The sequence below is a fragment of the Pinus tabuliformis genome, chromosome 5_1 (assembly GCF_031772625.1).
Source record: "Pinus tabuliformis cultivar Carrire ecotype Pingquan chromosome 5_1, CPIR1, whole genome shotgun sequence".
NCBI lineage: Eukaryota > Viridiplantae > Streptophyta > Pinopsida > Pinales > Pinaceae > Pinus > Pinus tabuliformis.
In genome coordinates, this window is record NC_142305.1 from 470,441,118 (window position 1) to 470,453,494 (window position 12,377).

Sequence of the window (12,377 nt, forward strand, 5' to 3'; positions counted from 1 at the left end):
TCTCTCTATTTCCTCCCTATTTTACACTTAGAGCCTCACTCTATTTATACAATACAATGGTCTGCGGACTGTGGGTAGGTCTATCTAGTCAGCATTAGATTACAAAACTAGGGTGGACAATCCTGTGACTCTATCATACTTTTCATGCCCCGCGCTCATAATTCACGGAGATTTACAACAATATTTGGTCAAAATTTGGGCTTTGAGCCCCAAAACATGCCTTTGGGGGGATTCAATGCCCAAAAATCCTGTAGGTGTTGTTCTGTATCCTATAGGATCTCAAGGAATCATGTTGTTTTAAGGAAAATGACTTGTTTTGTCCATATCTCCCAAATGGTAGAATGGATTGTCCTGAAGCTTTCTGAGCATGTTTCCATCATCATTATGCACCTCCCCATAAAAAACTTTTGGTCAATGGATGCATGGGTTTGGAGAAACACTAAAAATGGTTGAAGGTGATGGACGTTGATTTCTTAGTAACCGTGCACTATAATTTGGTGAAATTTCTTGGGCATGTTACCATCAACCATATGCATTTCAGTATGAAACCATTTTTTAAATGGATGCACGGATATCGAGAAAATGAAAAAAAAGATGTAGGTGATGGAGGTTGATTTCTTGAAAACTTTTTACTAGAATTGGCTAAAATTGCTTGAGCATGTCACCATCATCCATATGCATCTCCCCTGAAACATCTTGGCAAATGGATTCATGGTCTTCAAGTTATGGAAAAAACAAGTTTATGCTCTATGTATTTTTGTATGATGTAGTAAAACAGAGCATCCTATAGTTTTTTAGGACAACAAGAAAATTGAATGTAGAAGTTTGACAATGATGGGTGGTTGGTGAAAATAGATGAAGGTGATGGATTGGAATGGCCTTAGCCTTGTTGGAGCATTTGAGCAAAGGAGGAGAAAGTCAAAATTTGACTTCTTTTGACTAGGCTTGACCAATTCTCCTGTTCGTACCAACTTGTTCTTGTTGCTTGCATATGTTGGAGAGTACATGCATTCATCAGAGAGATACATGAAGCAAAGATTTTTTTATTTTTTTCTCTTTTTTTTCTTCTAGGCCTACTAGCCGACTCAAGGAGGTTTTCAACTAGTAGGTCTACCTAGGTGCCTCAAAGGAGGTTTTCACCTAGGATATTTTTGTTTTTTCCTCTTTTTTATTTTTTCGCAACCCATTGATCACCTCATGGAGGTTTTCAATCAATGAGGCAATCTTAGACACCTCCAAGCAATTTTTCACTTGAGATTTTTAATTTTTCTATTTTTTTCATATATATATATATATATATATATATATATATATATATATATATATATATATATATATATATATATATATATATATATATATATATATATATATATCTTCTACCCTACCCTACTTGAAAAAAAAATCACTTTAAAGTATAAGAATACTTCCAATTGAGCCATGTGCACATCAAGATGCCAGACAAAATGATGTGGAGGCTTGAAATGTATGCTTTGACATGTACCTGTATTTGAATGATCAAATGATTTGACTTTGATGATATCAAGTACAATTGAAGAAGAGAGTGTCGCTGCAACTTAGTGACTGTCCAGAACCAAACCTCAATATAGTTGTGATGCCTCTGGTCCACTTGTTTTCTGGATCATTCTTCATTTCTTCTTCTACCATAACCTTCAAATCTTCCTCTTTTTTCTGATTGTTCTCTTAAACACATGGAGGACTTGATGATAACCATGAGGGAGCTTTCTCAATCTCTGATTTTGATGTCTTCTCTTCATCAAGTGCAACCCATGATTCTTTGATCATCTCTTTTGAATCTTCTTCTTCTGGATGTAGTCCTTCAATTATATCAAGAGAATGTTCTTTTTGCAATGCTCTTCTTGAGCTATGGTGAATACCATTGAGCTGAAGAGGAGATGTTTGAAAGTGTTGTACCTAAGCATTGTAAGTGGGTTGAGCTACTTCAATGTGTGGGTTTGGAAATGGTGGTACAAGTAGTTGAGTGGGAGTGTATATTTGAGATGGATGTGGATGGGGTTGTGGTTGTGATGGAGGTGAATGGTAGGGGTAACATGGAGTTTTGTGTGGAGGATATTGTGGATGGCTCCCATAAGTTCCTTGCCAACCTTGTTTCCAAGATTGGGGTTGAGATGGCCAATGTTGCTAAGGAAAAGGTGTGTTAAAATTACTTAGAGGTGGATATGCATAACCTTGAAATTATAAATTAGGCTCTTGCATCAGATCAGATTGAATAGGTTTCCATGGTCATCTTAGAGCTACATACCACAACAGCATTGGCAATTGACTTGCTCCATTGATCTCTTGGTAAACTTCCTTCAACCTTGGTAATGATGGACAATGTTTAACATCATGTAATTCTACAACACAAATATCAACATTTTCTTTTCCTTCATCTTGCATTCTTAAAATCAGCTTGTTTTGTTAGATTGCTAAGAATTTCTATTTTAAAATCATCAAATAAATTTCCAAGTTTAGCTGGACTTACCGATCTTGACGCTGATTTAACTACTCTTGATTTTCCTCTTGATATGTGTTGGCATGTTTAAAAAAATTCCTTAAATTATAATTGATATACATCACCTCTACTCATGAGATTAAGGAGATCAATCCATTCATCCCTAATTTCTCTAAGTAAGAGGGCTTTTAGTGTGTCGGATCCTAAATGATGTAGTTTTCCCCTCTTAAAATTATACATGAACCTGTATATTAGATCCTCTATACTCTCATCTTCTCTTTGATTCATTCTAAATAATTCTTCTTTAAGATCATGATCTTTATATTTTTCTATAAATATATTTTGCAGATCATTCCATCATCTTATTGAATTAGTCCCTAAACTCATGAACCGTTTAAGAGCTCTATCCTTCAATGTTTCTAGAAACAATCTCAATATTTGAGTTTTTAATAAGTAACCATAATATCTACAAACAATTTCAAATTCAAAGATAATGCTTTCTGGATTCTTTGACCTTAGACCATGAAATTTTGCAAGAAAATATGGAGGGATGTTCTTCATATGCATGCTGACATTAGGATCTTGAATGGGGAATCCAATAAGATATTCCTCATCGTCATCATCTCCATTCATTTCTTATACATTCTTTTCCATCTCCTTCTTCTTCTACCTATAAAAGTGGATGGTGATATCGTTCTTACTGTGCCATGTGATCAAATGGGGGGATGGGTTGGTGTTGGAGAATTATTTGTTTTTATGATTGAATGAAAACACTAATGCAATGTACTTTTCCTATTTTTGAAATGAAATATGCCTAATGAAATTATTTTTTTGTTTTTCCAAAAAGTAAAAAGAAATGAATCAACTAGGGAAGAAAACAATGCATACTTTGACTCCTCCACGGCAATGATGCCAAAACATGATGAGCCTTCGTATTGCAACAAGAATGTTGCAACTCCCAAGGCTACCGACCTTAATTATCAACCCAGGGTTCATACAAACTTAAGATGTATTGTCACTATATGTGCAACATACAATGTGTCATTCATTTGTTGTCATGATGTAATGGAGTTCATGTACTTAAGTCAAATCCTAAACTAATTACATAACATGAAATGTCCAAAATGGAACCTTAACCTATTGCAAGAAAGAAAGTACAAGAGACTAAAATCGAATGTTAAAACACACCATTTTCTAACTAATTTAACATGTATGCAATCCTATTGTCCTAAGAATGTAGATTCAAACCATCAAACCTTCAACTATTGTGCATGTAAATGAATAAAATAAATATGTTTTTCTTTTTGTCTTTTTTCATGTGAGAGTGTGAAAGCTAATATCTTTTGGTGATGTGGCAGGTGGCTTGGAAATGATGGTGGATGTTTGGGAGTCTTGGAAGACTCTTAGGTGACATTTTTTGGCTTCCTAGAGGTTTTCCCTCAATTCGGCCTCAAAACAGGCCATTACAGGAAAAACCTACAGGATGTACTAAAAACCTACAGGATCCACTAAAAACATACAAGATAGAGCCAAAAGAAAAAGGATTGATGTTTAAGGTGATGGAAAGATTAGGGAAGGTGGTTGGTCGATGGAATGAGGCTAGGGAGTTTCTAGGACCACCTTGGAACTCAAAACCAAAGTTGGGAGATGGATGGATTTGCTCAAAAATCTTGGAGAAGTTTCATTGTGAAATGATGAAATTGGTGAGGGTTTAATGACCAAGAAAATCAAATCCAAATTGAAGGTGACAAATTTTTTTATTAACTAGGATGTCTTAGGTCGCTATTATGAGTGGAATCACTCAAAAAAACCTCTGTTAACCCATGTGTTATAGACAATTTTGTGCCTTACAGCAACAGGCATGAATTGTCAATAATCCAAGGGATCCAAAGTTCCCTAAACATGATGTTCCTACCCCTAGAGGAACAAGGTCAGCAAACCAACAGCTCTCAGATCAGTTCTCCACCTGAAAACACTCAAAAACAAGCAATCCTGAAATCAAAGCAGGTGCTCCACTAGGCTTCTGCGCTGAAACTCAGCTGCTCCATGGTGTACCTGCGTTGCAAAGCAAGTGGAACAAAGGCCACCTGCGCTGAGCGAGATGGGACAAGTGGCACATTGAGTCATTGCTCTGGAATCTTCCAAAAATGACACTTGGATCAGGGATTTCGCCTTTTGATGAGTCAGAGGCTCTGTTTCTCCAAGTGGAAGCAAAGTTCACCAAGTGGACTCAAGAACTGAAGATCAACTGAAGAGAGAGAGGACACAAGGCAGCTACACATCAGTTGCAAGCTGACTCATCCTTTCTCAATTCATCTATATATTGAGCTCTCTCCTATGAGCTCTAGAGGCTGGAATTTTGTGCAAAGTAATGATATGCTGTTGGTTTCACTATAGAGCTATTGGGTGATTGCTTGAGGAAGGTGAAGAGGAGAAATTCTTTCTGCTGGGAGGTGTTGCTGGATTAGGACCTTCAATGGTTGTAACACTCTCAGAACCTTTACTTCTTCATTAATAAAAGCTATTGAGGTTCTTCTATATGCATTTGTTCCAATGATGTTTTGTGATAATTGTATATTTGGTTTATGCTAATCCGTGAATCAGTTATGATTGCATGCCTCTTGTAGTTTCCTTCTTTGTCATTTTGCAGGATCTCATTGTAGCTGGGCCGGCAAAAGAGCAAAGAGCTAGGAGCAAGCGGCCGTAGAGAAGAGTTTGGATTCGACATTAAGCGCAAGGCAACGGTTAGTGCATTCTTTCATTCTCTTTTGCTTTCATAAAGAAGTAAACCTTCAGGAGTTTCCTTTACGGTTGTTGCTGAGGTACTATCACCCTTAGAGTGGGATAGGGTCATCCGAATCAGATACTTTTTCCTACAACAAACTGGCGACTCCGCTGGGGATCGTATCTGTTTGATTGTGTTTGTAGTATTTTGCTATTCATTTCCTGAACAAAAGAGTACCAAATCGAAAAGCTTTTGACTATATCAAAAGCGAAGTAGAGGGCAGCTACTCTAGCTCATTTCTGAGCATGTTCATGATTTGAAGATCTGATCTACAAGGATCCTTGTAAGCTCTTAGTGATAGCTTTTCACCTTCCTTATCATCCCTTTGAGTGTGCTCGACTGATTGCTTCTGATTTGAGCAAAAACTGTGCATTTTTGAGAAAATTGTGACCCGGAAACTGAGAAAATGCAACTTTCGTTTTCCAAAGCAGGTAGTACACAGGCTACCTGCTTTGCAACGCAGGTCCCGAAGGGGCTACCTGCGCTGAGAGCCAGACTGGCTGTGCAGCACCTGCGTTGGCCCAATTTTGGCTAGTGCTGTTGGGGTTTCCTCCCTTTCTCTTGCCTGTTTTCACCATAGATTTGGCTGCCAGTTACCAGTCTTGTACCTGTTCTGAAACCAACATTACTTGCCATCATTCCGCCTTTGTTATATAACGAAATTGTACTTGTTCTTTTGTATTTCTTATTTCATTTACAATTTCCCATAACGAAAAGTAAACTAGTCTTGCTTTGGCCTCTTAGATCTGAACCTGTGTTAGGCATTTTGCTGGTCTAAAGAGTTAGCTTGTTTGTTGTCCATAGCTGATTAGTCGTTTTACTTTTGTCATTATGGTTTGATTTCATGTATTTCCAATGATTAAACAAGTAAATCTTAAGGTGCCTTTTGATTTTGGACAAGCTTGTTTGTTTTCTCTTTAAATCGAAATCAAAGTTATATAGCAACTTTCTTTGTGTAACCCATCAACATTAAGAAAGGGAAAAGAAAATACATGCATTGTGCATTTTGCATTTGAAAGAGTTTGCATGATGATTTAGGAGAAAGTGCATTAGTTTGTGCTGTATGAACTGTGTGAAAAGATTTACCTTTCTTCTCCCTCAGTAGTTAAGATTTTCATCAGTCAAAAAGATTTGAAAAAGCTTGCTTCTCATCTTAGGCTGCATTTAGGAATTTGTCATATACATCTCGTGGTGAACCTTGAAAGGAAAACTTTAAAAAGATCAACTTAAAATATACTGAATGAACCTAACAACGCATTTGAAACATAATGCAAACACATAGAGGTCTAGGTAGAGACGTGTTCCGGCGTCGTTAAACATAGTGACTATCGATCTCTACGAAGGTGGGTGATTCCTCCTGAGAGTCGGTGGCACTAATACGGACTTGTGCTCCCACGTACCATCGTGTATATATTGGGAGACCCCTATAGGCAATTATCCTTTATCCTTAGGAAGCCGTGTCGGCCGCCCTACTGATCGCGATGCAGTGAACACAGCATTCACGAAGATCGACCACCCGTACCGTAAAACGTATTCTGTGGTTTCGCGAAAGGTTTGGCACACCCTCTGCCTAGATCTCCAGAGCAGTTTCTTTTGGAATTTTTCAAACTCTATAACTGAAAAAGTCCAACCGAGCATTTGTCACTTCGGGCTCGTTAATACATCGAAGGAGATTAGAGTCATCTTTAGCTTTTTCTCGACTCTTAAAACATGAAAAAGCAAAGTTATGTTTAAAAGCGTCTAATAAAATTCATTCAAATAGGAAACACAAATTTTCCCCTTTATATTTTAGTTGATCGAGTAATCTGCAATCGTGGAAGAAAGTCAATTGAATATCTGTCGTTCTCGGAGGCTTGCGAGTCAACCGTCTTTGTCTCCGGAATCGAAAACAGTCCGGGCAAAGCGAACTCGTCGAACCAGTTCAAAATCTCCTTTAAAAGTTAGAACAAGTGTTCCAACAACATCTGAGATTCTGGTTACTCCAAACATTTCCGGAAACCCTGCCTCCATAGAAGAAGTTCAACCGCCACAGAAGGACAGTAATACTGATCCTAGTCTGGGGGGCAAATACTTGTATGACTGAACCAGTTCCATCTGTAACCGGTCCAGAGAATTTTGTTCCTCAAACATCTGTCGCTGTCGATACAACCCCTTCTTCGGCACCGGAAATCTTTTGCGGACCTAACGGTCTTCCTCTTCCACCTGGTCTGATTGCGATAGAGGAAATTATAGAGGAACCGCAAGTATCCACTCCAACTCATTTTGGAGTAGGGGTCACTCTATTTCCTGCTACAACAGAAGTTTGTCCATCACCAGTGGAAGTTCCTGTAGAATCACTAGGCAATCAATTGGATAGACTCAAAATGTCTGAACAACCATCGACATCTAGGACTGTGTCAAATGACACGGCGACAGCAGAAGTACCTGCTGCGAATCCAACAATGTTTGCCAGCATACCATCTGTCCCAACTAGCTCTCAATCGCTAGAAGGAGTCCACCAAGGGACTATCTCGACAGTATGGTCTGTTCCTGTTTGTTCCGGAGTAATGTCTGGTAACTCTTATGGTGAGACTCATCAAATTGACCCTTTTGGGAATCTAATTAGGCCATCCAGTCCTCCAGGACAATCAATTGCCTTGAGTTCTGGATTACCACCGTATGGGGGGCAGTATGCCCTTTCATTACCCCCTCCGGGAGGGTACCCATACGAGAGTTCTCAACCTTATTCAAGTTATGGTGGAATTGCAACGAGTAGTTGGGTACCTATGCTATCCCAGCCACCAAGAGTTGTATATTCTATGCAACAGTGTGTACCTGTGACAAACATCCCAACTACATCGGCTATTGTAACCGTGTCGCAAGTTCAAATGATGCCTGTTGTATGTCAACCTCAGATCTCTCAGGTTCTCATGCAACAGCCCCTTGACCCTGCGACCCAACCACAATCGCCTACTGGTGGGGCGACACAAGTACAATCGGGTACAATCACCCCACATCTTGGTCCAATGGTTAGTGTAGCGCAACAACCCATGGTATCACAACCGTGGATAGTGCAATACCAACAGCCACAATTCCAACAAGTGTACCAAGGTTCTGAACAACAAATCTTTGCGAATACTGGACAACCATATATCCAAAATGGTCAAAATCAACCACTTTATAGTGGTCAATTCCATCAACCGTATCAATCATACCAACATCAACTCCATTATGCTGGTATGCAAAGACCAACTGTTCAGGCGATTCCATCGTATCCTGGTTACGCTTCACCTAACTTGAATCAACAGTTACCATTCGTGGCGACTTTAGAGTTGCCTGATTTACATCGGTTAACCAATGATCCAATTGCTTACGCCCCTTGGTGGCCAGTGATTCCGCACAAACTTCCATCCGACATTCCTAAATTCAATGGAAATCCAGGTGAAGACCCGTCGAATCATGTGATGACATTTCATCTATGGTGTTCGTCGAACACTTTAAATGACGATTCGATAAGGCTTCGCCTCTTTCAGAGGACATTGATAGGTCCAGCGGCAAAATGGTATATAGAATTGCCTAGAGCTTCGTTCAACAATTTTAGCTCCCTTGCCACGACATTCTTAACCCACTTTCAATTACCAATAAGGTATGAAACGGGAACAGAGATATTGACCAACTTCAAACAGACAACCGCAACTCATATATCAGATCATATACATGAGTGGCGACGTCGACGAAGAATGGTTAAAACATACGTTCCTGATTAGCTTTTAGCTGAGTGGTTTATAATGTCGTTACTTCCGGCCATAATGGAAGATGTGGCAAAGGGGGGAGTCGTAACAGAAGAGCAGGTTATCGCTCGTGCACAATATTTGGACTTAGTATATACTCAATCCGGCACGCTCTATGACAAAATACCAGACGCCCCTAGACCAGAGTTTTCGATCCCTCCTCCTCCTAAATCAAACAGTGACTCTCATGCCGGCGATGGCGTGATTGGCACGGCAAACACGAATCCGAAAAGGACCCATCAAAAGAAGGCCCGTAAGGATTCGAATCAAAATGCACATGAAGAAGTTCTTGCTTTGAAAGTAAATGTTGTATCGACAGATAAGGGCAAAGAAACCAATCAACCAGGAAGCAAGAAGAAACAAAACAAAGGGAATAAGAATAAACAAGGTGAGTCATCTCCTAAGAAAAATTCTTCAAACCCTCCTAGGAATAGGAAACCGTATCCATGTCGAATATGTGAAGAGGATCACTGGACAACAGATTGTTCGTTCAAAGCTGAGTTTAAAAGATTCATAAAGAAGTCACAAACCCCAGCTGTATTAACTGATCCGTTTCCCGATCCAAGTCAGAATCTGGTTGATAGTGGAAATGCTTCCCCATCGCAAGTTATGATGTTGTCAAGTTTTAAGCGCCAAGATGATGCCTTAATTTCAACATTAAACAAAGGCCATGCGAATTCACGGTTGTTGAATGGCGAGAGAAAAAGTCGATCAGGCAGTTCGACAACAACTTCGACAGAAGTTGTGCCGCCATCCAATACAAGAAGCATTCCAACGATCCATGGAGGCAATCATCCTCTCCAATATATCGGAGTAATTTTCCTAAAAGGCCCTTCTTTAATGGGTACTTTTGCCCCACCACCACCAAGTAATCTTATAGAAATGGGTGCAACGGAATATGAAGCCTTCTATTTTTAATGGATCTAAAAAGTTGCGAGGATAGTTCTTATATCATGTCAACCTCGTTAAAAAATGAAATAAGGAGTCAAGAGGATAGTTCTTTACGATGTCAACCTCATTAAAAAATGAAATGTCCCCTTAAGGTTTAGAGGACATATGCCTCGTCTGCATTTTTTATGCTGGGGGCATCTAGATTGAGCAAGGTTTGAACGCATTCAAGCTCGTTGAAAAATAAATGCAAGAATTCGAGCAGTTTTAGCAATGTTCATGCTCGTTAAAAAATAAACATAAATTGTGAGCAATCTTTCCCTACAGTTCAAGCTCATCCAGAAAAAATGAACCGGTAAATAACCTTGAGAAATGTAACCTTTGACAGCCATATTAAAGGCCCTTGGTCGTGTTTATATGCCATCACCTCCATCCGTTCATTTGGCCAATCGTTCATCTCCATATGTTTGTTTACCCATTTTGAGGAACAGCTGCGAAGAGTGATTTCACTTAGCCATCCTTGTGACACTGCCGTGATTGGAAAATTCCAACCTGTACCTGGAATCTGCTGCTATCCCTGTTCATCACTCGTTCCTCAAAAGACGAGTCTTCTTTGAGCTCTTTTCACTGACTCGTAAAATATGAAAAGTTTGCCGAGTTTTGGCCTTCCAGCTCGTTAAAGCAACCGGAAAGCTATCCCTCCTCTAGATTTTAATCTTTTTGGACCTGAGGGATTATTGCACAAAAAGATCGAGCGATTGTTTTTTTCGGCTCGTTAAAGAAATCGAAAATTCATCCCTTCTGTATTGTTTTATACTTTTTCGGACTTAAGGGATTAGATGACGAAAAAGGAATTTTGGAGTTAACTTTCCGTACCTTTTCAGACTCTCTAAAAATGAAAAGGACCGAGTTTTCCTTGTCGTTAGACTCGTTAAAATGATTAAATAGCGACAAACTTGTCTTTAGACGCGAACGAGTTTCCCTATCGCTAGGCTCGTTAAAACATAGCGATGGGCTTGCCCGAAGGGCAGGTTATAGAACAAGCATATGTTATCCTCCTCAAGCTTGACAAAAATAAAGAGGTACTGGTCAGCAATGACTGGGGAAAAATTGGGAGAACCTCACAGCTTTAATGGTAGCAAGTCGCTCTTGAACGTGACACTTTGTCCTCCGTATCACATCGGGTTGGGTTGTTTCATTCACCGGTCTCATAACCATGGTCCTCGCCACACCATCCACATTTTGGGGTAATGCTACCAATCCATCACATCAGTGTCGTTATATGTTCAAGAGATGTTGTTCTGCAAAGAGTCAACCGTGTCCCATCCACTGCCATACATTGTCCTTCATCCATTTCATGACCGCCACCCTGAATCATACATCACAGTTTGTTTTCACCTCATCAAAATCACTAGCTCCGTTCCGTGTCACTGATGTGGGATTCATTAAGGCCCTCCTTTGACGGATCGCTCCTTGTTGACATCAGCTCGTTATCCAAGGAGTTGATCTAGGAACACCCCCTTCGGTACTTTGAAGCTTGCATGCCTCAATGGCAAGTTTCTCACTTCCGGCGACAGGTATACATCAATGACCTTCGACCAGAAGATTTTGCATGGTGGTCGACGCCAAGTCCTTTATTCCCACCATGTGAATTGTACTGCCGTACCTTGAGGGTCATCATCCTTATCGGTGATTCCTCTCGCGCTTGTTAACGGTTTACATCATTGACCGGTAATCAAGCGATGTCTTTCCATGTTCGACTTCAAGAAATTCTCACATGGATCGACTTGTACATCAAGTGAAGATCGGAAGAGATTGAAGACCCCAGATCTAGTTTCATCCATCCGGGCTGCGATTTATATTCAGGACATAAAGACATTTGATATGTACATCATTACAGCAGATGATCATCCTTCTCAAAGGATGATAATTTCAGCAGAGAATTATCGGTCTACAATCAGACGATCATCTGTTCTATGTACCAAAATGTATTTATAAAGCTGAGCATGGGAATGCCCGCCTCAGCTAGATCATGAAAATGTATGAAAGATAATGTATTGTATTGTATCTTATTACAGGACACTTCTCAGCAGATTGAATGAACTTCGGATCCTCTCAATAAAGCATTTCACCCGATAAACGACCTCATACTTTAGGGGGCATCTGTTATAGACAATTTTGTGCCTTACAGCAACAAGCATGAATTGTCAATAATCCAAGGGATCCAAAGTTCCCTAAACATGATGTTTCTACCCCTAGAGGAACAAGGTCAGCAAACCAACAGCTCTCAGATCAGTTCTCCACCTGAAAACACTCAAAAACAAGCAATCCTGAAATCAAAGCAGGTGCTCCACTAGGCTTCTGCGCTGAAACTCAGCTGCTCCATGGTGTACCTGCGTTGCAAAGCAAGTGGAACAAAGGCCACCTGCGCTGAGCGAGATGGGACAAGTGGCACATT